The sequence below is a fragment of the Anser brachyrhynchus genome, assembly GCF_964034855.1.
Source record: "Anser brachyrhynchus genome assembly, chromosome: 11".
NCBI lineage: Eukaryota > Metazoa > Chordata > Aves > Anseriformes > Anatidae > Anser > Anser brachyrhynchus.
In genome coordinates, this window is record NC_137706.1 from 20328253 (window position 1) to 20350295 (window position 22043).

The 22043-nt window shown below is 45.5% G+C and overlaps 1 protein-coding gene across 1 annotated transcript in view; it reads left to right on the plus strand.

Annotated features, from left to right (window-relative positions):
• Positions 1-22043, plus strand: part of ZWILCH (zwilch kinetochore protein) — a 194827-nt gene that overhangs the window by 75746 nt on the left and 97038 nt on the right. Inside the window, exon 22 of the transcript XR_013938108.1 lies at positions 8-137. The gene's annotated coding sequence lies outside the window, so the exon portion shown is untranslated. The remainder of the gene's footprint in view (positions 1-7; positions 138-22043) is intronic.

Below are 22043 nucleotides of genomic sequence, written 5' to 3' on the forward strand. Positions count from 1 at the left end.
ATTACAGAGGGCTGGCACTTCGGATTGCAACATTACTGAAACGAAAAGCGTGAACACTACAGGAATTTCTGCTCTATGGAAAAATGTTATTTTTGGATTCTTCAGGAAGGCGTGCATATAAAACCACCGGTTCCCTGGTGAGTGACTAGTCCTTGAGACCAGAGAACTTTCGTCTTAATTTTTGGTTGTGGTAGGTGATGTCATAGTTGGACATACATTTACATTAAGCTGCAACTGGCATCTCAGTGACAAAGACCTTCATGTTTTTCTATTAAACACTTAGGCAACGAATTTCTTACAGCAAGACTGACGAAATGAGTCTTGTTTCTTCCTTTTTTTTGGTAATCTACTATCTGTGTGTCTTTGTATTGATATTACTAACATTGTTTTAGTAATTTGCCCTCCCTGATTGCATATACCTTAGAGTCTCAAAGCTGGCAAACGTTAGGAACAACCGCACTTTAGTTTATTAGCAGTAAAGGGCATGCGTTTAGAACAGCAGATTTGGGATGTAATCTTGCTTGCAATGGGAGCTATCGGTGTCTTGTCCGTGCTGCATGGAGATGACCGTGAAATCTCAAGTTTCTGTGGTTTTCCTTTCCATGCTGATGTAACTTACACATGTTCACATGCGGATATGGGACTTGTTTGAAGAAGTTTTGCAGTTTGAATCAGGGAAGTGTCTTGTGCTCTAACTGCTGGTCAGACTTTATAGCTGCGTTAGTAAAAGACACCTTTAGTGCTAGTTTTTATTTAGGAACGTCAGTATTACTTGTACACAGGGAGACAATCTGTGTGACTTGGCAAATGGTTTAATCGTTCTGTTTTTCTTCTAGTCAAGAATATTACTCTTGCTATATCTAATCTAGAGTTGTAAATTGCAGCAGAGGTACAAATCCAAAACAAACATTTTGAAGAATTTTGAATGGAGTAGAGCCCCAATTTCCATTTCAGTGCTCTCTCTGTTGTCCGATTTGTTAAACTCAAGTGGTCCCATGTGCGAGTAGCATGACTGCCAGAAGTGCTCTCCAGCCATCTGCTTTTTTGGTAAGTTTTTGATTATTTCTTTGTCCATTTTTCTGTCCAAAATTAGAACTGGCAACTCAATTGGTTGGTTAATATTGTATTTTTTATAATTTAACATTTCCAGCTTATGGGTAGGAAATGGCAGCACGGTAATAAAAAGCACAAGAAATAAACTTTCCTACTGAAGTCTGGCTGTGCAATGGCAAAACTTTTGTACCATGTTGTTGCAGCAATTGAACAGAAAAAGTCTGACTGTTTGTGGGTAACGTCAAGCTGGAAGAAACAGACATAGCAGGCTGTATTAGCTTGATGAGCTGTCTTGAAAATGTCGTGAAGAACTGCCAGGCACTGGTAGAGGCATTTGCAATAGAGGTGAACGTAGAAGTTAGCGCTGCATTTAAATCAGAGCCAAACCACGCAGTAGAAGAACAAAAGTTAACAAGCTGGGGGGCTTCAGCAGCTTTCAAAGACAGAGGTCTCTCAACTGGTAGCTAAAAGAAACTGGCTGTCTGTGTAGGTCTGCGAGGGAGGCTGCGTGCTTTATGGCTCTACAGAAACTGGTTCACAGCCCTCTGGGAGAGGCTCTGATCCATATCCTGCAACTGGGTGGTGCACGTTGCCGGATTGCCTCAATGGAAGCTTTGCTAGGGTCCTGCCTTACTGGTCCTCCTCGTCCAGGTTATGGGAAGGAGCCACTGAGTCTTTCTGAGGCCGTGGTTCATCTGGGCTGACGTGAGAGTTTGACACACATCAGTGGCGGAGGGAAGGTAGGCTTTAAGGGGAAGCCTGGAGGACTCCTGAGTTCCAGTGTGTGTGATGGGCAGAGTCGTGCTGTGTGTGTACAGCCTCAGGTTTCCAGCTTCGCTTCACCAATGGCATCAGTTGATGCAAACAGACAAGTTCTAGACATTTGATGAAGAAGTACTCCTGGACAAGTGAATGCTGCAAGACCTTATGTCGTTGCCCATGTATTTAGCTACCTAATGCAGGTGAGGTGCTTTTAGATCTGAGTGGGCTGGGTCTGTCCTTCTAGATGGAATCCAGAGAGGATAGTAACACGTATGCCCTATAATGCCAACTGCATTGGTATAGAAGAGTTTATTATCTGTTGACTTGTTTTTTTGTTTTGTTTTGTTTTGTTTTGTTTTTTCCTTTTTAAATTAAATGCATCAGAATTTTGGTCCCCTCAGCAGTGTCTTGTGAAAGTGCACCAGGTCTGCAGGGTAACAGTGGAAATCTCACGTGCCACATGCAGAGGTGAGGTGTTTCCAGCAGCCACTTTGAACTGCAGTGTTGGGGGGGGGGGTGAGAAAGAGACGGGCTCTTGCTTTGGTACAGGCTCACATTTCTAAATGTGCCATGTTCAGAGGCTGCTGCTGGCCTCCTAACACAACCTCTCGGTCCATCCTCGTCGTTTCTCTTACTGTGTAGGCAAAGCGAAACTATTTCTTCCTGATCACAAAGGGCTCTGGAAAATTAATTCCCTTTCCACTTTGAGGATCGCCCCCTGCTTCTATAGGAGACAACAGTTTTTGTGGCAGCATTATATAAAAAATGAAACATTCACAAAACGGCGGTGGTTTCAGTGATGCTGCCGAGAGCGGGCTGCTCTGGCGGTGGTGGATGTGGCTGGCCTGCCTCTCTTGATTTGCAGGCTGCTAACGGCGAGCAGTGCTCCGAGCTGTCAGGACGGAGAAAAGGCAGGCACCGTTTCCGAATATACAAATGCTCAACACATAAAAAAATATTTTTGTTTTAAATTCTAATAAAGGGGGGGAGGGAGAGGAAAGGGGAGTAATTTAGCAAGTGGGGATGTGGAGGGAGCCAGCCAGGCTGGGTTTGCTAATATCTGAACTAGGCTGCTGAAAAACGTTTTAAATCTGTCGGAAGGGCCTGAAAGCTCGACTCTGCCCAGTTTAAGTTAGTGGTGACAGGATCGGGCCCTCCATTACATTTTTATGTGGTGTTATAAATTACTTTCCCACGTTTCCAAAGACATTAACGAATCTTTTCAAGGCATGTTGTGAAAATCATTGTATGTGTTACCGAAACTACTTATCCATATGTACAGTAGACTAGTAGACTGTGTGGGCTTTTTCCCTTTGTTTTGCTTTTCCAAAAAACGGGCAAACTAAAAATCTTTCCTCCACTCCCCACTTTGATTTTTTCCAGGTAAAATGATGTCAGATGTACTCAGCTCAGTTTCGTATAACATGCTGCTTACTGGAAGAACAAATATAGCTCCCTGCCCTTTCAGTGTAAACTTGGATTTGTTTTTTTAGGTATTTGTAATTTCCTTTAAACCGTTTATAAACAGGTTAGAAATACCATTTCATGCCGCCCGACTCTATTAATAATCAGAGGTCTTTATATGGGTTCTGTAGGATCTGTCAGGTTGGAACAAACTGTATGGTAAACAAACATCTCCAAACTCTTCCTGCTGCAAAAATATTTGCTGTATTGTTTTGGTGTTCCTCCGAGTATTCGGCCTTTGCTTTGAGCGTTGCAGTCAGGGATCTAACCGCTAATTGGGTTTTCCAGGAAGAGCATTTTATTTTCTTCCTTTAGGGCACAAAAAGGAGTCGTTTTTTGCAACAGCATTTGTATTCCATTAAAAAATGAAAACCGTCACTGGCAAACTGTGAGAAGCGAGGGTTTGACGGGCGAGCCAGAAGGCTGCTGGCTGGCTCTGCCCGCCTGCTGCAGTGACACAGCCGAGCCCAGGCAGCGCATCGCTGCCACCGGACCTGGTGAGCTCCAGAGCGCCCTGTACACCTCCGTTACTCCCCTACCCCACGGAACTGGAAGGCTCCCCTGGCTGCCCGAGCGCAGCCCCTGCTGCTTCCCGCGGGCTCTTCTGGCGCAGGTACCCAGGCCAGGCAGACGCGATGCGCTGCACCTGCGGCAGAGCATTGGGGGGGGACACAAGGTGAGGATTTCTGGGGAAGGAGGGAGGTGGAGGGTTCCTAGCGATGGGCTGGCGAGTGTTAAACCTGCGTAAGGGAGGGGGCAGGACTGGGTGATGGGGAGTGGTGATGGGGCAGAGAAGGGGGAGGAGGATGTGGGACAGAGCTTTTGGCAGCGTTGAGCTGCTGGACCAGCTCGGCTGTGTTACTGCTCTGCGTGCCTCCCCACGGGCTGTCCCAGGGACAACTCACATCTCTCTTTGTTCCAGTGCAGGCAGGGATGCAGCAGGCCTTTTTCAGGTTGTGGTCTCCTTGATTTCATTTATCGGTTTTACCCTGATGTGACACCTGAGATTGTTAGCACACCAACAGAAGACGTGAACTTCACGAGCTTTGCTTCACCTGGGCCAAGGAAGTGAGCAGCCGTGCAGGGTGCGCCGTGCGGTTTTTCAGTGGCAGAGCTGGTTTCAGGAGTTTGTGGCTGCTCATTTCCATCCCGGGGAACGCTGCAATTTGCTGCTTCCTCCGGCTGCAGCTTCTCCCCTCCCTCTCATCAGCACGGGTGCTCAGATTTCCCTGGGAGCTGATTAACGTCCTCCCCCCCGGTTAGTGTTCAACCGATTTCGTGAGCTGACTCAGTTCACTGCAGGGTCAGGCCAGCGCCGGAGCCAGCAGCGCTGGGGCGAGGGCTGAGCCCATGGCAGAGGTGGCACCCAGCAGGCGGTTCAGAGCCACCACTTGGCATGCCAAGCAGATCGCTGGATTAGCTCTGCTGAAAGTTATCCCCCGTCTCTTTTAGGTAGTTGTTTGCAGCCGGGATTGTTCCATGGACCTTGTTTGCAGTCCGCTCCTTTAGGTCCTTGCGTGGCTGCCAACTCATGGTGAAAAGGGAGCAGAGGGCTGGGGATTGCTGAAAGCGGTGTGTTCCGGGGCTCTGCCGGATCTGCGGTGATCTGTTCTGCCTCTGCATTTGCTGGTGGCAATACTGCTTCTTTTGAGACTGTAAGAATATGAGAGAGGACTTTTCTAAAGCACTACCTATATGCTTAGCCATCCTCCAGGGGCTAAAAATGAAAAACCACCCATGGCATCAACAAGATGAAAATCTGATCAATGCTAGTCCTGGCTGAAAACAGCCCTGTAATGTCCTGTCTGTCTGAGATGGGCTGACTCGTATAACCCGAGGTGGCGCAGGAACCGAGGGGGACCCGTGGGTGGGGGCGAAGGGCGAGTGGAGGAATAACGAAAACCATGAATTTCAGTGTGGAGCGGCAGACCTTGGGAGGGTTTCTGGATGCAAGTTACAGACCTTTAGCCCGGGCTGTGAATTGCTTTCCATTTTGTTGAGTGCTTGCTCACATGAGTGCTCTCGTTAATTCTTGTTAATTCGAAATGAAATGTGAATCAAGAGATCCCTAGCATCACTTGAGGACTGTAATATTGTTGCTCATAGTTTTTTTTTTGTTTTTTTAATTCTGGCTTTGCATGTTGGTAGTTAAGTTAGATCTAAGGCAGACAGTTGGCTGTTCCTGTTCTTACACCTCAAGCTCTCTGCATTCGGATGTAAACCACTGCCAAATCCCCACCTTAAAAAAGCTGCAGTTGTCACTTGGATATCAGTAGGTTAAAAGTACTTTGGGCTCCAAGCAGGACGAGGGCTGTAGAAAAAAAAAAAAAGCAAGAAATCATTGATAAACTTATTTCTGTGACCACTAACAAACTTTGTCATTCACTCCACAAGATAAATACCTTGGGTTAAAGGTTTAAGATGTGCAGTTAATAGCTGACTGAGAGCAAGGGAAGATGGTGGTGTTTGGGACTTTAACGTTTTTATTGCCTGTGTTTGCTGTGGGCCCAGAAGCAATGGCTAACTAAGCCGAATGTTTTCGTTTATGGATAATTCTGGATATCTCCTTGGACAGAAAGGTGGAAAGGTTCTGAATACTATTGCAGCAGATGACTGCCTTACGACAGCACTGCAGTGTACGTTGGTGTCACCAAAGACATTATTTGTAAGAGAAGACAGGGGTCAGAAGCACAGCCATGAACTGCCTTTTAATGCTTTGTCCTCTCTAAATGTAAAATTCCGGCACCCACTTCTCTGCTCATTTATGTTCTGGTTGGTGATAACCTTTTCATGAACTGTCCGGGGTCTTTTGCTTTCACCTGTTAAAATAAATGACATTTATTAAAAAAACAATAACAATAACACCAAGCCCACGTTGGTTTAGGGCATAAATCTACCACTTCAATTGCATGAGCCTGTCAGTGAATTTCTGACACCAAGTTATGTTATTTAATGAGTGCTATTAGGTAGTTCTGTCACTTAATAGGATTGAGGGTTGGAAATGCCATGTAATATCACTTCACTGGAGAAAAAATCAACAAACAGCCCTCACTGAAAACCTCACGTCCCCTTTGATGTCAGTAAGACCTGCTGTCACTTCAGAAGGGAACCCGCCGGGGCTGTTTTCACAGGGCTACAGCTGCCATTTTAGGAGGAGAGGCAGCAGTTATTCTTGGCAATTTTACACTAGGGGCACCCAAAAAAACAATTCTCCCACCATCTGACCGAGAGTGAAGAAATATAGAATAGTTATGGCAGAAGTTGTAGTTACGTCCGTAAAACATCATCGACTTCAAGGAGAGAGAAATGTAGGCTCTGCACATGGAAAAACCCTAATGGCCATTATTGTCATGTGTTTTCACTTACCCTAAGGCATCGCCTGAAATCCCTGCTTAGTTCAGGGCTACTCTGTGTGCCGTAGATTTAGTGAGATTCACGTTTTGTCTTGAAGAATCGCTGATGCTCGCACAGGTGTCCATCTGGTTGCCCTCTGTAGGGGCTGCATCTCTGCCAGCTGGAGCGTTAATGCCTTGGAGAGGAAAACGGCACGGCCTGGAGACAGGAGGATGGGGCCGGGAGCAGGAGTGCTGCTTCAGGTAGTGGTTTGTGGGCTCATGCCACTGGGCAGCTTAACCCCCTGCTCTGAGCTTAATCTCTGTGCGTTTTCCCTGTGAGGAAATCTCTTTTTGGCTGAGGAAATTCCCCACCTTGCTGGGGAAGCACAAGAATCGGTGGACAACACAGGGAGGGGAAATAGATCCTGCTCACCGTCCTTGCTGACCAGCACACCAGGTAGCCCGGGACTGAGCGTGGCTGGTGGGACTGCGATCTGTTCCAATCCACGAAGTCACATTCCCACCTTCCTGCAGGTGTCCAGAGCAGAGCAAAGGAGCTAATCCCCCTCTGCAGCAGCCGAGCAACTGAAGTGGGGTTTAAACCGGAGAAGTTAGGTCCCCGTGGAAAACGCAGTGGACGAAGGTGTCTTGCCGTTCCCATTAGATTCACTTTCCAGTGATGAAAGATGAAAAGATGAAAAAATGCTGGATAAGTGGTGAAAAATGTATAATGAAACGTCAAATAGAGGCAGCAAAATCTTTTAAAAACATTGCTGTCGCCAGCTAGCTAGGTAGGTTGTATGTGAGCATATCGTAAGTGCTGTGCATGTGTAGCTAAAGGAAAGGTAAATTCCAGAACTGAAATACAGCTCCCCTGAAGTCCCTGACAGAAGTCTCTCTCACTTCAGAGCAGTCAGGATTTCATCACAAATCCCACCGAGCCTATTTCAGGCTAGATAGGCCATGTACGGTGGGAACAAATAAGTCATCTGCAATGTATTCAGTTTTTATAAAGGGATCTGGAAGCTCAGTAGTAGGTGTTTTTCAGTCCTAAGACACACTTATGAGGTTAAGACACACGTATCTTTTTCCTGTAACAAATCAGATTTGTCATTACTTGAATAAGTGCTGATAGAGGCCTGGGAAGAAGTTAAATCCTCTACATGACTTCATGAAATAGTATCAATGAAAATGCTTCAGAAGTGAATTAGGCTGCAGTATCCTTACTTCATTTGTGACAACCGTTTTCCAAAGCCTGTGGCAAATCTTGGTAATAAAACTGGATCTAGGGATTGGGGGTCGTTCCAGGACTGGACTTCTTGCCTTTCATTTTGGATGCTTCAGTTCTGCAGAACTTCAGGTGGGTTTTTTATTCAAATCCCTGTCTGGTTGTTAATTACTACGGGTGCAATTCACGGTGTTGCCAAGGGAGTTTTGTGACTTGAAAAGAAAGTGGGCTATGCAAAAAATGGCTTTGGCTTTGTGAAAGTATTGAAAAGCGTGTGCTTTATTGCGGTTGAAGACATTCAAGCTGCATTAAAAGTGTCCTTTGGGTCAAAATGATCTATGCGCTCAGAGAAGGAAAGCAAAGTCCCAGGGTTTGAATCCTTGGTATAAAGAAGGTTTATTAAGTGCAGGTCTTATTTTGGACCTGGACAGTGGGATTGAAACAGAACGGGCCCACCTAAGCTTAGTGAAGCCCCGCTGGGATAGGTCATTTTGGAATAAACCAAACATGACTTAAGCCAACTTCTTCTGTTTGGAAAGCCGTACAGGACCCTGGTTTAAAACAGACCTCTTTTTGAGGAATTTTCTGTGGAAGGAAGTCTATTGATGTCTAATGTCAGTATGCAATTGTTGCAGCATTATGCGCAGATATCTCCACTGGGGGCATGTCCAGATTAAACATACACCTATTCTCTTGGATTTATTTGATTTATTTTTGTATTTATGGGCTCCTGGAATCTTGAGGGCAAACTTTCCCATTGTTTAGGTGCTTAGACAGAGAGCGAGATGCAGGAATAAGAAGCGGGTGTTGGTTTGCAGTTTTCTCTTGGAAGACATCTGCCCAGCTGGACTGACAGAGGTACTGCTTCATCAAATTGCCTAGCACAAAGGCTGCTGCTTCCTTAGGTAGTGGCCGTTAGTATTTTGACACTTGTTTTGGTTCTTTCACGTGAGAAAGCATCCAGTGTGCCCAGTAAAACAAAACCACCGCCATGCTGGACCTCAGCCTGACCTGCTCACCTTGATGAAACCACACTTCATAAGATTTCAGTTACGAAATACATTTCAATAATGAGCTGAGAACTAAGTGTCCTTTGTTAAATGTCATCTGTGGACATCAGAGACTTCGAACGGGATCTCCGGGCACGCACAGCGTGTGTGTAGCTGTGTAGGGCAGGTCTCACCTCCTGGGCAGGGATTGTCTGTGTGGGAAGGGCACGAGGGGGAGCCGTCCGGCAGCGAGTGGCAGCGTCGCCAAACCGTGCCTGTGTGTGAACACTGCCAAGGATTTAGTCCTTACGTCGTTCTGAAAAACACGTGATGAGGTTTGAATGGGATTTTCAAAAGTGTGGCACGAGCTGATGTAGCAGACAGGACCAACAGGAATTTGGGAAAGAGCATTATAGACATATGCTATTTCTTCAGTGAATGACCAAAAGCTGTAGAACCACGCTCTCCTGAACACTGACAATTATTTTCTTTTGAATCCCTGACTTCTTTGTCTTTGGCCATTTCTCTTTGGCAGTCTTCTATTTCTTAAAAATACATATTGCTTTGAAAAAGGTGTACAATGCCCAGAGTATAAAGTACTCTGCTCCCTCTCTCCCACTGGAACCTCGGTGAAAACTCAGCGATCCCATATTGCAGCGAGCGGAGCAGCAGTGCCTGGAAGGAGCACACCCGGTGTCTGCAGACCGCGGACCGGCGGGTGGCCAGCGCGTGGCAGGGGACCGTGCTCTGCCTGCGGGGACGCCTTCAAACACCGTCTGCAGCTACAGCTTTAGGAGGTATCTCTCAGCTGGTGTGACAGCGGGGTAATTTCACAAGCAGCGAAGAAGAGTAGACAAAGGTTGTGGCATTGTGTGGTTGAGGGATTCACAAAAGTCTGGGAGAAAGTTCTTATATGGACACTTCATCCTGGAGTAGGTGTCTGTCATCAGCAAACAGGAAATCCCGTCCTGCTCGCTTCTTGCCCCAGCTCTTTGTTGCTGCCACCTCCCTTGCTCTAGCGTTATTCTTTGTGGCAATGACCTGGATCACAAAAGGCATCTAGCTAAAAACTAGACAAGTTAAAAAAAAGAATCACAAGCTTGGACTTAGGCCAAGCTGAAGTGCCTCTGCAGCTTGCAGCTTGTAGGAGTAAAAGTCAGAACAGGGCTATTAAAATTTGCCCATAAAGATCTAGGAAGGAGCCACGCTAAGGAATGAATCATGGGAACTTCAAAAGCCGACTGCTTTCCCCGAAAGAATCTGCTCCCCGAGCCGGTGACTTTGCCAGGCCGAACGTCTGGGTGCAGCCGCTCGCCGGCGCAGTTTCCTCTTTGTGGGAGCTGCTCTCTGCTGCGGTGCATTAGCATTTTTTTCCATGGGCACAGGCTAGGAGAGACAGGTTTCTTCACATTCTCCCATATCTGCCTGAGAACAGCCTTCAGGAAGAACGCTGAGACACCACAGACTTCATATGTAACAGCTTTGGTGTGGGAACCGTGATCAACTGCTCTGCAAGGTTTTGGCCGGCTTCCCGGTCTGCCGGTGTTTGAGTTCTTGGGATGTCCTTGCACAGGAGTTGGAGGCGATTTATAGCTCGTGTGTTGGGAAACAGCACTCGTGTCAATCGTTTTTCCCAGATAAGTGGCAAATGTGGAGTCTTCCGGGACTTTGGGGTAGAAAGACTTCAGATTTTTGTTTTCTTTTGAAGAAACGAGGCAGTGCTCCCACTCCTTGCATCTGAAGTAGGAAGCGTTTGTGTTTTGGAAGGCTTTTGTTTCTGACAATCTGCATAAGAGAAACAAAAGAATGAGCCTGAACCCCCACCTCCTCCCAGATATCCCTGCCTGAGCGCATTATCGGGCTGCTTCTGCTCTTAAAAGATTTACGGCTGAGCTTTTCAGCTGTGCCGTGAGGCCGAGGTGCTGGCTCCCAAAAATGCCGCGCCGCTTCCAGGTGCCGAATGCGGCCCCGGTGCCTGGTGGTGAGGACCCCGAGCCGAGGAGAGTGTTGGTAAGTGGAGGCGTTAGCGTGCGGCTCCTGGGCCCCTTCCAGGCAGCCTGCGTGATATTTCCTCTGGAGCTGCAGTCGGATTAGATATTCATCTTCTCTTCCTGTTCCAAGCCGTTGTTTAGCGTTGATGTGTCCTCTCACACGATCGCCAAGTTCCAGCACAGTGGTGGCGAAGCCAGTCCTGCATCGGTGCTGGGATTTCTGAACTTTTTTAAGGGGAAGTTTAACCCTTGCTCTCCACTGGAGGTAGTGGCACGTATGCCCCTAAATCTCTGTAACCGCTTTGCGAATTCCAGCGCCACAAGAAGCTAAAACCCAGGCTCGGGCGTGCCTGGAGGTGGGTGTACACGCACCAGGCCCCGGCTTCCTTCGGGTGCTGGCAGCAGAACAAGCCTGGCAGCCCGGTGATCTCCTGTGCTACGGAAAGTGACCTGAGCCTGCCTCAATTCCTGGGGATCCTCGCAGTCGGGAGCTTTGCCTTCCAGAACGGGCCGTGCCCTTCAACTCCGGGCTGGCCGTTACACCGCAGTAGCTGTTCCAGCTCTTCGTTTGGCTCCCCGTCGGACGTGACTGGAGCAGCACGGCACACCGGTGAACTAGTGGAGTGCCGCAGAGGAATTTCAGTGCTGTGGTATTTGAAGATAAAGCGAGCAAAAGAAATGCGAAGGGCTGTCTGTGCCCCACCAGGCAGGGGTTTGGCTGGCTGAAAGGAGCTAAAGGCACGCGCAGACTTGCTGCTTTTGCAATGCACATAATTTCTCAGTTTTCAGGGATTTCCAGTGCTATGGCAAACGTTCTACATAGTTAGCAAATTCTGGATGTGGCAAATACGTAACTTCTGATTTAAATGAGTCAAAACTAATTGAAGGCATATTTCCCCAAACTGTTCAGAGATTCTTGAGAAGTCTAATTATATCAGCCAGACTGCGCCTCCGCAAGCCAAATATCCTTTATCCTAAATACAGCTAGGAAGAGGTTAGGCATGTGACACAGCGCTTGTTACTCAAAAGCTTTTGTTTCTTGCAGACTTTGTAAACTGTTCTTCTGACTGCCACTATGGATTTCACCACAACTTTGTGTCCATCTGAGCAGGTTAGGGAGACATTTAGGAGGTGCTACGGGAGGCAAAAGCTATGTATCATATTAACAAAAAATAATGTTAAATATCAGCATGAATAAGTATTTAGTTTATATGCTTTCAATAGGCCATCATTTACATGACTGGCTATAAAATGACTGAAAAAAAAACTAGGGCATATGGGATGGGGTTTAATATTCCTCTGAAAATATAAGTGGCAAAATTTATCATAAATGGCTATTGTTTTCTAAAAGGACCAAGCTTCTTTTGCTACTTTGTGGTTGGTTTGTTTGTTTGTTTTGTTTGATTCTTTTTTTTTTTTTTAATCCTTGGAGATACAATATGTACATACACCATGGTTGGTTATTGATGTAGAATTCATTTACTTGTGTTTGCCTGCTTAGTGCAAACTCGTTACTTACCAGTAAAGTCCTTTGTTGACACAAAAAGACACTGGGGAAATATACTTTTTTATTTTTTTTTATTTTTCTTTAAATAAAGTCTTGTATTTGTATGAAATGCTTCTCATTGGTAAAACAAAATAAGGAGCCCAGAAGCACTGGCATGCAGAATTTCACAGTTTCTTACATGGTACATGTGCCGTAGCACAGGGGCCATATAACCACATAGTGAGGAACCTAATATATTTTAAAAATCCAATGACAGGACCGATGGCTCGATGACTTAGAAAAACTTTTAAAACTCCTTGCCTGATAGTGCGAGGGTGAATAATAAGCTTTGAAATGTATTTCCTCTAGAACAATGTGCTCTGGTCCTTTAAAGTTCAAGCCCTTGATTCATTGAAAGGGCTCTGCTGACTTCTAAGGAGGAGAGTTAGCAGTGAAACTGGAGTTAAAGCGTTGACCTTGGTAAAGGACCTGTATCTACAAAAGCTGGTTGCAATCAAAAAGCTAAAGCAAACCCACAAAGCCCTTCCCCCAAATCCCCAGCCCTCTGCACAGATGAGATGTCAGCCTGTGTTTTTTATCATGACATCCCCAAATGGGACTGTGGCCCCCTGTTACTGTTGTTTGGGAAGCAAGAATATGGACATGTTCTGTAGGAAAAAGATAAACATTAAAAACAAAAATCTGTGCTAATGCACCTCTGGTGTCAGTGTGCAAAGTGCTAGCGTGGGTAATGCTGCTTTACTCCTTTTGTTTTCAGCCTCAGAAGGACAAGACTTCGGCTTGTTTCTGCATGACTGTGTAAAGAAACGATCATGGAGAAATGTATCTGAGTGACGAGTTTCACAAAAAAATCAGATCCAAGGTCATTTTCTTCTCTGGCAAGTCTGTGATTTGGGGCCAGCCTCGAGGAAATTCTGTCTTCTCCATGTGAGCTTAAGTCAAAAAAGGAAGCATTTAATCAGGAGACAGGCACATTTTTCCACTGAAGTAAATTAAAGCACAAATTAAAGCAGCTTCAAGCTGCAGCCATGTGCTTCGCAACACCTCAGAGGGGCTCAGTGCTCACAGACTTACAGAAACTCTGAGTTTGGAAAGATCTCTAGGCCTTGAATCGAACCATCTGTTCTGAGTTATCTTCTGAGCTGGGTGGAAATCGTGCACGGTGTTACCAGGTGGGTTTCGAAACTGCAGATCTGGAGGTTTTATAACCTCCTCGGTCCATGTTTCAGTGCGGAATCCCTGTCACCGTAAGGAACCTTTTCCTTGTGTCCTGGCAGGATTTCCCATGTCGTGCCTGTCACCTCTGTCCTTTCGCTGAGCACCTCTGAGAACAGCCTGGTTCCATCACCTCTGTCAGGCGTTCAGGCAGGTGAGGAGGGCACGTGCGATGCCAGCTCATCCTCTCTTCTTCAGGGATTGATGTTCGAGGGTGCTTTTCACCTGCACATTGCAGTGCTTCTGAAAATGCCTTTCAGAAGGAAATCGCCTCTGTTTCAGGGCCTTTCTAGACCTTGGGCTGCCGTCACTTGTGTATGAGCTGTGCCTAGCCTTAGGATCTGGCATTAATTCAGCTGCTGCCTCAAAATCCTTGAAGCACTGAAGAGAATTAAAAAATACATAAAAAAAGGGATTGGTCTTTCCCTTCCTCCTCATCTCCCTTGAGCCTGTGGCTGATAGCATAAATGATTCCTCCTACCCTTAACCATCCTTCTTCCTCAAAGCCAGAATAAATTCTGAAGTTTTAGCATTGTTTGGGAAATGTATCCCTAACACAGCACCTAGATTGTGGCAGTAAATAAGCATAGTTTCAGTTCATATCCATTTTTTGACCGTGAAGCAGGTATTCGGACTCAGATGGGAGTACCTGCGTGATGAGGAGCACGTGAGGGGTATTTGGTGACCGGTGCCTGAGGTCGTAGGCTCCTTCCCCTGCTTGGCCTCTGCCTCTGATGCAGTAAGCTGGTTAGGAGGATCCACACGTAACATAGTGCACACTCTGTTCTGGAGCCTAGCGTGCTACTCGCTGCTAAATTTACAGAGAAGAAAGCTGCTGCGTGCCAGAATTACATAAATTCCGCTGGTTTCCTATAGACTAAACCTCATATTCACTAGGTATGATTACCTCATGCTCACCTCTGCACCTGGGGAGTATACAAGGCCAACAAACAGACAGGCCGAGCCAGAAAAAAGCTTCCTGGTTCCTGAAATCGCTCTGCTTATTCAGTGAAATGCTGAATGGTGCGCGAGGTCAGGGTGGGGGCACGCGCGGTGATTTGGAGGCCTGGCCCTGTTTATTGTGCAGTTCAGCCCCTGGCTCTGGGCGCTCAGGGCCTTGCCCCGATGAGGTCTGCCTGCTGAAAGGGACCAAGGTGCGATGCGCAGCGTGGTTCTGCGTGAAATGGTGAGAGTGACTGCACGGCTCCCAGCTTCCCCAGGACAAACTCACGCAGCAGAAAACTCCTGTTTTGCTAACATGGCTGTTATACTTTGCTCTGGTGGTGCACCAGCTCTGTTTCCTGCTTACATCTCCATGTGCACACGGGGAGTCCCGTTCGCAGGGGGAGATCAGACGAGAGGATATCTTCACTGAAGAGTGGCAGGTGCAGGTAGAGAATAATGACCAAGTCACGGAAACTCTCAGTTAAAAGTGTCTTTTCAGCCCAAACAGGGGTTTTCATAGATAATTTTTGTTTGTGTTACAATATGTTTTTGCAAATGAAAGCTTGATACATTTTCTTTTTTTAAATCAAAATATGTTTTTGAGAAAGCAAGACCCCTTTTACCTCCCATTACATAAAACTTACTGTCTCCCTCAGCTGTCCGGAGAGCTCACAGGCAGGAGTGACTTCTCTTTATATGGAACAGAAAGATGATCTGTAATGAAGAGCACTGCCTTTTCATTTTTATCTGCTCCATTTTTGCAACGCATTTTGAGCTAAGCAATGTTAGAAGCAGCAGGAAATTAAGTCAGGCTACAAAACTTGCTGTCTTTAGGGGAAGTGCTGCTGGGGTATCTCTGAAAGCAACAAAATACCCTGTGCGTACCCGTAGGGCCCTAAATGAGGTGCCCCATGTCTCCAGAGCCTTGCACCTTGCTCGGCCTCTCTCTGCTGGTGACCGCAGGATGCACGGTCCCTTCACGCTCGTGACACCGGTTCTCTGATGTCTGCATTTTCAGAATCTGCTTTCCCAAGGAAAAGTTGTTTTTCATGGTCTCATTTGCTTGTCTGTGTATCTGTCTCCCTCCCTTGTGATGCAGAACCCGCTCACCGAAGGTCTCTCTGCAAGGTCTGTGACACAAAGAGGCTCACCACTGAGGGAGGCACCTTAAATGCTTTGGCTCTGACCTGGCCTCACACCTAGCTAGACACCCGAGGACCCACATGAGTGAGGCAGTGTAATGTCTGAACCACAGGCTGTGTCATAAAGCAAAATCCATCCAAGTTTGCTTAATTCCAGCGTTCACGATCTGCTGGTTTTACTTTCACCCGTCTGCCTTCCCGGTTATTGCTCCCGAACATTTTTGCCACGCCCTCCTTCTCTCTACTCTTTTCAGTCCTTCCTGGAAATGTATCTAAGTCATTAATTAAATCACTTAATGGGAGCATCAAGATAGTTACAGGATATAACGAGCGATCCTATTACTGTGACCGTTGTCCTGCCTTCTCCGGTCCCCACCCACCTCTTTCATTTTTGCTCCTGCGGCCTGTTGTATCATGTCTCCGCGGAAGATTACCATTTCAAGGCAAAGACTGTGCCATTGTTTGCTGAGAACCACCCAGGATAGCTAGGGGAGCTCAAGTAATAATAACTATTATTAATAGTGTGGTAGAGGGTGGAATTTGGCTGCCGTCTCCTTTCTGTGTGCAGGGCTTTATGCTGAGATACATTGCTGTGCTCCAGCGTGTACTTGCCCCTGGAAAATACAGAACATAGGGACTTTGCCTCAGCTTTTAACGTTCCTGAAAATATTTTTGAGTCAATGTAGCTTGAAAATCTCACTCGAAGCGAACTCCTCCCATTCATGTGGCATATTTGCCCCGAACGGGACGTGCCAGCAGGTTAACTCGAGCCAGCGTTTGGACGACGAGCAGCACTGGAAGCCCTGGCCCAGGAGCTCCCCGACGATCCCTCTCAGCACGCCTGTTTCCTTGCTGACAAGCTGCTGGAAGACAAACGAGACAGGCTGAGACTGAGCAAGTTAAGCACCAGAGGTGCAAACTGCGTGTGTACGTACCACCGTTCCTCAGCCTCAAGTCTCACCTACCCTGGCAAGCAAGATTTTTTTACATAATTGACTTAATTAGCTCAATCGAACTAGGGATTGTGAAATAACCTGGATATACAAATTTCTTCCAGAAGGATGGTACTGTACGCGTTAACTGGGTTAACAGCTTTTCTTTAGTCACCTGCCAAACAGTTGGCTTGGTTTTTATCGTGACTTGAAAAAGAAATGACATCATTAATGCAATAATAACAAATCATTTCTAAGTATATCAGTGGATCTTCCGACTGGATCATTTTAATGATTGCCCTCCAGCTCACTTTTTCTTTCAGACATCATCTTCATGTCTAGTAATAACTATTCATTCACTTCTTTCTCATTGTTTTGGTTCTTGGTAAGGGAAGCAAAAAGGGCAGAACCCTTCAGAAGCATTCACATCCGAATAAATCAATGGTTGCGTTACCTCTGAGCAGGTTCTTGCAGCTTTGTTTAATGTTTATTGTTTTATTTTTTTTCCTCCGAGTTTCTGAGGTTTGGAATGCAAAGCATTCTTCTGTTGGTAGTATTGTTGGTACAATTTTTAATACCCAAACTATTTTATGCTTTCTATAGAAAAGCAACATCTCCCACAGTTCATTCATCTCTTCATTAAAATACAAGCTTTGCAGCATCGTCTGAAGTCAAATAAAATTTGACTTGAGCTTGAACATCTTTTGGGGAGAGTTTCCTATCAACAAGGACTGGAACCAAATCTTTTGACCCCTTTTCTTGACTATGCCTTTAAGTCACTGTCTGACTCTGGTAATTTAATTAACTTTTTAGCACTTGCCTGCAAAACAGGGATGATTATTTTCATCCTCACCCAGAATTGTTATGACGCTTAATTAAGGTATGCCTTTAAAGTACTTTCCTTAATACTCTCCAGCAGATTAGTGTATTAATGTATATCACATGCGTTACATTTAAGTAGCTTTTTACCAAGAACATTATGTGAATGGATACTTTGAAAAAAAACCTTAGTGTGCGTCTCTGCTCATGATAGTGTTTTAAGTCAACTCACTTCTTTGAGTCAGAAATTTAAATGTAGCAATTAATGTCTCCCTGAGCCTGAAAGCCAAGGCTCCACAATTAACAATAACGTGCTTGTTTTATATATCCTGGTTCTAGAAGCTGATAATACAGACAATCCGAGCTGCCTGGTCATAGCTGATATTTAGGGAAGGGCAGCGAGGAAGCTCAGTTTTGAAAAAGATGATGTAGTCATGCAGGAATGCAGTCATCTGAAAAGCACCTATGATAGATGGGGAAAAAAATGCTTCATTCTTCCATAACTAGGTCTCTCCAATGGTTCCCTATGATCAACATAACACATGTCAGAAACAGAGTTGACGTGGACTGAGACTTGGCAGGTCCCACAACCAGAGCATCAGCCATCTAGTGATGTGAAGAGCTGGCAAGGTGCTCGGGCTAGCAAGGCAGCCCACACTTAGGTGATAATTTATGGCTACCTGTAATCTCCTCTAAATAGAAACCATTCATATTCTCACTAGGGAAGCTAGAAATGACCAGACAATGTGAGTTCAGCCAAACCAAAACTTCATATAACTTTGCAAAAGGCAAACGCTCTCTGGTACTGACATTAACAATGGTATGGGCTCTTAGAAAGTGTGTGCTTTTAGGATTCATTTATTTTAGTATTGTTTGCTTGTGTAATTTCAGAAACTGGCAGTTTATAAGAGCTGAGACCGAGTTCTAACTCTTGGACTTTGATTCTGTTTATTTAAAGCATAAAAAAAGACTCAGTACCAGCCCAGGGCGGCCCAGCGCAGTGCAGTGTTTGTGCCCTCCCAACGGGTGACTTGCTGATAATTCCAAACATGTGCGATACTGAAATTATTAGTCACTGATGCTATCGTGGTGCTGCAGCGTTTGTGCAGACACTCTCCTCGCCCCACCCTGTGGTTTGGCATCGCTCTGCCCTTCCCTGGTGTGCTCCTGCCTCCGCCCTGGGAGGTAAATGGCAAATGGCGCGGGCAGGGCAGGCCTGGCTGAGGCCTGGGCTGCGTCGCCAGGCCGCGATGCTCGTCCCGCTCCTCCACACAGGGCCACGGCCAAAGGGAGCTGGCGTGCGCAAGAGGCACTGAATTTGGGGAAGGTGTTGTGCTTTGGGAACAGTCTTAAGTCGAGCAGGGGCTGATCTCAGTCCTTGTGATCCTGGGAGTGTGCCACCTTGCGTGGATGAAGACTTCCAGGAACAGGTCTGGGGCCTCCTGTGAGATCAGATCGGGTTGTCGTGGAATGAGCTTTTGTAAAGGAGAGAGTTCTCCATTCACAGGCCCTCTTGTCTCTCAAAGATTTAATATTTCCATAGTTGGCACCATAAAGAATTCAAATGCTATGGTCTGACTGTAATCACACACTGGAGCTAATAGATCCCGCTTGAGAATCTTGGTTTAGGTCTACCTTTTCCTCAAATCTGATTTATTTATATGCTGAGATCAAGGATTCCACATGAAATTTCCTTAATTCTGTGGGTGCTGATGTCTAATTCTGGTCTGAGCTATTCTCTGCTCTGCCTGTCTGTCTGTACATGCTGCTTATCTTTACACAAATGCATAGTTGTGTGCTGCTTTTTATGAACGTTCTTCATTATCATCCCGGAGATAGTGAAATACTGCAAGGGGACAGGGATTATCTATTATTTATTCTGTATACACAATAATGTAATACAGCCTTTAGGTATCACTGAAACTCAAATCATTAATTCCATTAAGTTTAACCAGTGAGAAAAACTTTACTTGGTTCACGGTTCTTTGTGTTTGATTGATTTCTCTTCTGTGGAGCAACAGGTTCTCCACAATTCTTCCCTTCTCTCTCTCTCTTTTAAGTTTTCTTTCTCTGTAACCGTTAAGCAGTTCCACGTGGAGATGTGAAAACTTCACAGGCAATAAAGCTTATATCCTGCAAATCTCCCTATTCAATATTAAAAACATCTAAAGGAGGGGAGGCACTGTTGAAATATTTTGGGTTATGCTTAGGAATGGACACAGGGATTGGATTTGTTCAACAAAATAATCTTCACAATTTTAGGAATGGCTCAATGAATGAATCTGAATCCAGTGGAAGGATGGAAATTACCTTCTACAGATAATGCAATCAAACAACTTCTGTAAAGCTGTTAGTAATGTTAAGGTCATGTGAAAAATATCTTAAAAGCAGAAGGGACAGCGGCACCTGCCACTGCCTTTTGTTACCTGTGAAAGTCCTTCTCTCCTACCACTGACCTTCAAAAAGATGCTTTTCCTTGCAAAGGGGAAACATCTGTTTCTCGTGTAATTTGATACTTAAACTTAGGATACACGGCAGAAATATTTGTCAAAAATAGGTTATAGGCAAAGAGTGGAAGGTTGGGTTTGTGCATCCATAGTGGAAACAAGATGATACTTTCAAATCGTGTAGTTTGGAAAATTTTGTCTAAGAAGCATGGGATTATTTGTGTGTTTATATGTATTTGTGTATATGTCATTACTAATTGTTTCTAATAGGCTATGGTTTGGGAAATGCTAGCCTTTGCATTGCTAGTCTCATCCTCTCAAGGTGGTTGCCATGTTCATTGCACTTGTTTCTTGTTAACTTGTGGAAAAATCTTCTAGTTACACTTCCTTACTCTGTTGTGCTACACCTGCCATCATAGCACCCATACAGTCTAGTGCTCCTGGGGTTGTCTTTTAAGAAAAAGATTGAATGCAAAACCAAATAACTGTATGAAGCACAGCTGCAGAATATCCTAGTCTATACAACAGGCTTATAACTCTCCTTGATGAACAATGAAAACTGAAGTCTGATGTCATATGAGCATTGTCAAAGGAGTGAAAAAGAGCACGTGAGTGTGTAGTTACGTTATTTAAATATCACCAAGTCTGTGCTTAAATGTAGGCAGCAGCATGCAGAGTTTTGTGGTTCTTTATGCCTTAAAGGAAAACCTTGTAACTTGTTTTTCTTCGTGTTGCCATAACACTTCGTATCTTAGCAATAAATATTGGGTAGATTTAGTGTTATCACAAGAAATTTGTGCTCCAGAGATTTACTGTTCCACTCCCACAGTACCCTTAAACCCCACATCAGTAGCAGGACAGCAGTTTCTGGCCTGTGTTAGGACCAATTTACCTCATTTCCTCTGCTTCAGCAAAGTGAGATTGAAGAGGTTAGCAAAATAACAAAAATAAAAACAGGAGGAAAGCTATTGCTAGCCTCTGTGAGTAACAGTCTCCGAGTCACACTTCGGAACAAGCCCAAAGGGTTCTGCTCAGGCAGGACCCTGCTAAAATTCATGCTTGTCACTGTTGTCATGTCTCATCTGGGTGTCTTTAACGTGAAATAAAGTATTACTGAGTTAAGGATCAAATAAAGTGAAAAATGCACTCGTCTGTGTCCATGACTTGTGCCAAAGACTTTTTCATTCCTACCTCAGCTCTAATTTGAAACGTGTTAAATAAAAATCTCCAGGAGAGTATTCGGAATAGATAGGCGTGTTCAGGTCAGCATACAGTTTGGCAGTGCCGTGGACCTCATCTCTAATTACTAGAGAAATAGTGAGTTAGCGAGTTAAAATACACAGCAACTGTGACCTAAATCATTTCCATTCTGGATACTGGCTTGAAATAAAGAGGGCTTTTCATTAGCGTGGCACAGATTTAGTGTCGTGGGCCATGGAGTTTGTGCTTCAGAGGAAGTGCGGTCAATGGGCCATTAAGTTTTGAAACAGGAGGCAGGCATCTTCTAATCTCAGTGCTGTTGACAATAAATATTGGGGAATAGCTTAATATAGATTCGTGATAGCCATGCCAAAGCCGTTCAAGTAAACTCCGACTTGTAATACTATGAACGTGCATGCACTGCACTCACATAATGGAGGGATCGCTTGCGGGTCCCAGAGGAGATCTTTCCTTTCAGCCCTGGAAGATGAGAAACCGACTGGGAAATCTAACCCCGTGGACAGATTGAGTAGCAATTACTTGTATGGCGGGGATTTGCTTTTCCCCTGTTGAAAATAAAAATGTTAGAATTAGAAAACAGTTCCTGAATTTTGGCAGTTTCCCATTTAAAAACAAGTAAACAAACAACCCCCCAAACGGAGACTTGCACCTCCTTAAGCCCTTCGGGACGTATGTGCAGGGGGAAGCCCTCACGCTGGGTGAGCGCAGTCAGCCGAGGCAGAGCAGCACAAGAGGTCCCTGGCAGCAGGGCCGCGCGGTACGGTGGGACAGGAGATGTCTCAGTTTAATGTAGTAGGGTCTGTGAATCACATGGGAGTGCTTTGGGTTGGCGCTCTTTGGACTGTTTTTTTAAGTGATTATAATTGTACAAAGCCAAGTAGCTTGTCTGTAGCTTGTCTGCTTGTGTCAGGGTGGTAGGGGACAGAAAGAGCCCTGCAGCCTCCTCCTGCCTGCCTCTTCAGACGTGCATCCCGGGTACGGTAAGCCACACAA